Below are 6,000 nucleotides of genomic sequence, written 5' to 3' on the forward strand. Positions count from 1 at the left end.
TTCGCACAAGTGATGTTAACGTCACTGTGTGTCACATTTTACATTCTTCCTTTAGAAAATAATGTAAGTAGAATTGGGTAACATCTTAATAGCAAAAAATAACTTACTTTGCATAGCATACCATTTACAAACATAACCGTCAAATTACTATGTATCTCAGATTTGTCTTTCCTAATCAGGATTATTTCATAAAATAATTTTCAGTGGTTATTACAGTGTAACATCAGCATCTCAGGAACCTCATACTTTAAAACTGAGCCAGTTTGATTAGGCCTTAATTTTGCACGTGCTTCACTCTACACCCTTTGAACAGTTTCCATGGACTTCATTAACTACTCATAGTTCATAAAGTTAAGTATGTGTGTAAGTCTTTGCAGAATCAGGGCCTTAGGTTGCAAACTCTTTGGGGCAAGGTCCGTTTTAGGTTATACATGTGCAATGGAGCCCTGATCTTTAATTGTTGGTCTGTATGTGCTATCACAATACAAATAATAAATATTTATTACTGAACTCATCAAAAATTGTGTTTTCCTCCAAATAAATAAATAAATACATTCAAAAGAAAAAAGGTTTTGTATTTTGAAAATTTTCCACAAAATATTTTGTGTTTTTGACTAACTGAAATAAAAATGTTGTGTTTAGTACTGAACATTTTTGGGAATTTGGTGTTTCATTTCTCCTTCCCTCCTCTGTCTCCCCCTATCCCCCACTTTAAAAAAGGAGGAAAAAGGAGTGGGGGAGGGAATGAAAATATTCATTTTGGTTGAAAAGTAATTTTTCTTCAAAAAAATATTTAGCTGAAAAATTTTCAAACAACTCTCATATAACCATCATTGTAAAATGAATTTTATAAATATTTATAGGAGATTAAAATGTGTGCCAGTTTGGTATAATCAGGGATCATTTGTATAATTACAAAAAAATTAGAACACATTTAACATTAAAATGTGAAATTGAAACATAACTGATCACAAATTATTACATGTGGGGCCTGATCTGAAGCCCTTAACGTAAATGGTAATGTTTGAGTTTAATGAGCTTTGAATCACACCCTTAATATTATTATTTATTTTTAAAGAGGACCCAAAAGGTTGTAGAACAATGTATATAAAATATGCTTTATTTATTGTTTAATACTCTCAATAAATGTTCTCCAGACTGAATCAAATATGATTTAAAAACTAGAACAGTTGTAATGATCAATTTAATAAACTTTGCTTTAACGCAAATTTAATTTCACCAGAACTTCAGGTCACTCAAGCATTATTTAAAGTTCGATTTCAATGGGAGTTTTCCCTAAATTAAAGACTATAAGATTGGGCCCAAAACTAGAAATGTTGGTAGGACAGCTCCTGCATTATGGGTGCAGGATTTTGTAATGTAATAATTAATTGTAGGTTAAATACAACTCACTATTGAATTCTAAACATAGAACAGACTGTTTTCAAAATGTATTTGAAATGTATTTCTCCATCGACAACTTTTCCCAAAACTCGATGTGACAAACTCATCCCAGCTGTAACTCCATTGAAGTCAGTGGGGGATTAATTCGACACAATCTATTTAAAGATCCAGAGACATTTATATAGCCAATATTCTTTTAAAAATGTGTGTTTAAATGTAGACTGCTAAATCCTTGTTTAGTGCTGGGTCCTGCAAGGTGCTGAGCACTGTGGCCCTGATCCAAGAAGGCATTCATACACATGCTTAATTTTAAACGTGAGTAGTCCAACCATTGACTTCAACAGGATTACTCCAATGCTTAAGAGATTTGCTGGATCGTAGCCTTAAATAAGGCCCCTGTCCTGAAAATGCTTAAGCATGTGCATAACTTTACTCACAAGAATAATCCTGTTGCAGACAATGTGCTTAAGTGTTCGCAAGATCAGAGCCAAAGTGGCTTGATTTTCAAAGGTGCTTAGTGTCCATCGGATCCCATTTAGGAGCCTAAATTTACTTACACATTTTTAAAAAAGAATCCTGGCCATTATTTGGAAATAATTATGCCATATTTTCTGCGTTGTTTGCATTCCCAGTTATTATTACAGGACTTTGTTTTTCAAAGGTTTCTGCTTCAGAGGCCTGATCCATGTCCCCTTGAAATAAATGGGAGTCTTTCGATTAAAATTTGAAAGAGTTGGATTAGGCTCCTGCTGCTTATTCTCAATCTAAAATCATAAAACTCTGTTGGTACCAATCACAGCTGGTTGATGTGGCCATTACTATGAGAAGGCTCATGCTTCAGGTGATGAATAAACGGCAGGAGCAGATTAATTCATGAGAACAATCTCCTGGTCAGTTGCAAGTGTCCATGGTAATAATGAAGAAAACAGATCATATGCAGCATTAGAAGAATCATTTCTAATTGGAATCACTTCCAGGAGGTATCAGCTGCAGTTTAAAAATAATAGTTTTTAAATCTTGATATGTAATCTTAAAATGTATATGATATATGGAAATCACAGTGCAAAAATACCTTTTCTCGAGTCTGTTATGTAGTTTGCAACTTCCAACTGAATTGTAAAAGAATATTAACTGTAGCATACAGAATATTCACAAACTTGACACAGTAATATAAAGTAGGATACACTTGGGTAGGTGGCTTCTTCCCACCTCCGAGCAATCATTAACGGCCACAATCTGCCACTTCTCTGGAGGGCATGCCTTAAGGTATATCAAGTTTCTTTTAAAATAGAGTTGGGCAGTTTAGTTCCAAATCTGAACTTCCCAACTGGGGGGATGCTCAGATCCCAGATTTTCATTCAGGCTCATTATAAAGCAGAAGTGGGCAAACTACGGGCCACATCCGGCCCGCAGGACCCTCCTGCCCGGCTCCTGAGCTCCTGGCCCGGGAGGCTAGCCCCCGGCCCCGCCCCTGCTGTTCCCCCTCCCCCGCAGCCTCAGCTCACTGCGCCGCCAGCACAGTGCTCAGGGCAGCGAGCTCTTGCCGGGCAGCGCAGCTGCAGAGCCTGGCCTGACCCGGGGCTCTGCGCTGCGCGGTGGCGTGGCTGGCTCCAGCCGGGCAGCGCGGCCGTAGCACCGCCAGCCACCAGCGCTCCAGGCAGCGCGGTAAGGGGGCAGGGAGCGGGGGGGGGTTGGATAGAGGGCAAGGGAGTTCGGGGTGGTGGTCAGGGGGCAGGCGTGTGGATAGGGGTCGGGGCAGTCAGAGGGTGGGGAACAGGGAGGTTGAATGGGGGCAGGGGTCCTGGGGGTGCTGTCAGGGGACAAGGAACAGGGGGGGATTGGATGGGGCAGGAGTCCCGAGGGGGGGGCAGTCAGGGGGTGAGAAGCAGGGGGGGGTCAGATAGGGGGCAGGGGCCAGGCCACACCTGGCTGTTTGGGGAGGCACAGCCTCCCCTAACTGGCCCTCCATACAATTTTGGAAACCTGATGTGGCCCTCAGGCCCAAAAGTGTGCCCGCCCCTGTTATAAAGGTATGTAAGTGCAGTGGAGTTGGAGCTGATAAGGATTTGAACTTTCTAATGTGGAAGTGGAGAGGAGGTTGGATCTGGAGTTTTGGTTCAAATCCATCTCTAGTCAAAAATCGATATTAAATTTTGTTTCGTTACCAGCACTATATAAAAATAATGGTCAGTGTCTGATTCAAATCAACACATTTCAGTTATGGGTAAAATTCCAGAATGACATGCTATTAATAATTCAGTGGGGGCGGGGAAGTTTCCATTTTTAATTTTTTTTTATGCATAACCTTTTTTCATCAATTCTGAAATATCTACATTCAGATGGAGGGATCTATTATTTGGACACACTCAGATGCATAACTCCAGTTGATGGCAACTACATTTAGAGTTGAGCATAAATGTAAGAACAGATTCCAGCCTCTGCCTTGTACCTGACATTTTTTGACTCAATCCATCTCCAAGTAAATTGTGAGAGATAAATCAACATCTTAATGGTATATTCGTTGCTCATCTTTTCTTTGCGTCCATAGGCCAGTGAAGAAAGTGTGATTCTCAAAAGGTTGTTTAATGTCAAACATTCCAGTTAGTCTATTTAAAAAAAAAATCATCAGTGAACTGCTAACTGGTGGGCGATTACATTAAATGTCAACTTGATCACATGAACATTTTATTTTTGCATAAAATTCAAGGAACACTAAAGATACAACAAAACAACAGGCAGAAAGAATGTGGTTAAGTAACAAAGACACACACAAAATAAAAAATTGGATAGTTTTTTTTGTTTTGGGAAAGGTAGAGGTGGGGTTACTTGCAATCTAACACACACAAAAGCAAACCTAAAGTAGCAATGGCACTGAAGTTGGCTTTTGTGGAATTACATTCTTGCAGAAATCCATGGAGGCAGAGTCCAGGACTAGGACCATTGCCAGTGGCATATACAGGGATTTTTTCAAGCAAAATCCCAACTATGTAGCTATTGAACTCTACAAGACTTGCAAAGAATATACTGCATATTATCTTTTCATTTCCATGGCATCTGTACATTTAAACTACTCTGTCTGTAGAGATAGTAAATTATAATGATATATGCACATTTAAATTAGTGTGATCTTGCAAGACAAACAAAATACCAATTACTTATTTTCCATTATATTTTATAAAAGGATTACTACAAAAATTAATCAAAGGTATGCTGTCTTTTTTTTTTTTTTTTGGTGCTTTTTCTCATGTTGCAGGTTTTGAAATTGAAACGTTGCACTGCTGAGAAAGTGCCATGAAAATATAACCCACTGCATTCCATGAAAATAAATAAGCAAGGCCACCCAAATTTTCAATTAGTGCTAGTGCAGAATGCAGGAAATGGCTAGAGAACCCTCAAAGGCTGCCTTAGGCTGGGTCGTGGATACGGAACAGTGACAGGAAGGTTTGAAGCAGGAATACAGGCTCAGTGTGAAGATGGCTCTTCTCCAAGGAAAACTGCATGCTAATAGGTTAATACTGATTTCCTGAAACATACAGCCTGGGTATTACAAGCTGGAATTTACATTCTGACAAAGGCAATTGCTGATCCTCAAGACTTTGCTTTTTTGGTGATGAAACAACACTAGAAAGTTCAAGCTGCATTATATATTTTATGTTTTAAGCTTATTAAACATTCAAAGTCCAAACTGTGCACATATTTTTGAGCCACCTGAAATAGCAATAGCCTGGCTAGTTTGTGAAAAATAGGGAACAATGTTACATTTCAACATGTCAGGCTTGATTGAAAGCATACTGTCAGGAGGTATTGACCAATATGGGGCCATGCCACTTTAAGGATCATTCTGCTACAGTGGATGGATGGAGGCAGACCCCAAATATACAGTCAGAGAAGCAGAAATCTAGCATTTTACTTTTAGCAAAAGCTACACACCAGCACATCTGAACTAAACTTAGTTTTTATTGTTTCAATTAAAGAATCGGTCTATATCTATTTTAAAGGATATTGGTATGGAACAACCCAATCCAGCAAAATATTTAAGCACATGCAAAACTAAGCATCTGAAGAGTTAATCACTCCCAATGAAAATGAATGGAAAGATGAAAGATTCCCATTGGCTTCAGTGGGATCTGGACCGGACCATAACTCTGAACGAAACAGGCTTATGCTGAAAGAATAAATTAATATGGAAAGGAATTTAAATGGAAAGAAAGAGGCAGTGACCTCACGGATCTAATTGGTGGTGCTCTACCGTATTCACTCTTACGTTATCATATCCCATTTATGCTGTGCTTATCAACTCGGGCCTACACTGCAGCATTGCATTATAGGAGAAATGGATTCACAGGATACTGCAAATAGCTGTTGAAGTACAAATTTACAAAAGCAGTGCAACAATGGATGGAATCCTAGACCTAATAAAGTAATTGGGAGTTTTGTCATTGACTTCAGTGGGGCCAGGATTTCACCCAATCTGTCTATATGTTAATATCATTAGCTCTATTTATTTTAGGAGGGTTACACCATTACATTGTCTTTTGCCATTAGAATAATGGGGCTTTAGTCTAAAAGTCCTCAGACAGGCAACATTGCACTTCA

Source organism: Lepidochelys kempii, chromosome 2, assembly GCF_965140285.1.
Source record: "Lepidochelys kempii isolate rLepKem1 chromosome 2, rLepKem1.hap1, whole genome shotgun sequence".
Classification (NCBI taxonomy): domain Eukaryota; kingdom Metazoa; phylum Chordata; order Testudines; family Cheloniidae; genus Lepidochelys; species Lepidochelys kempii.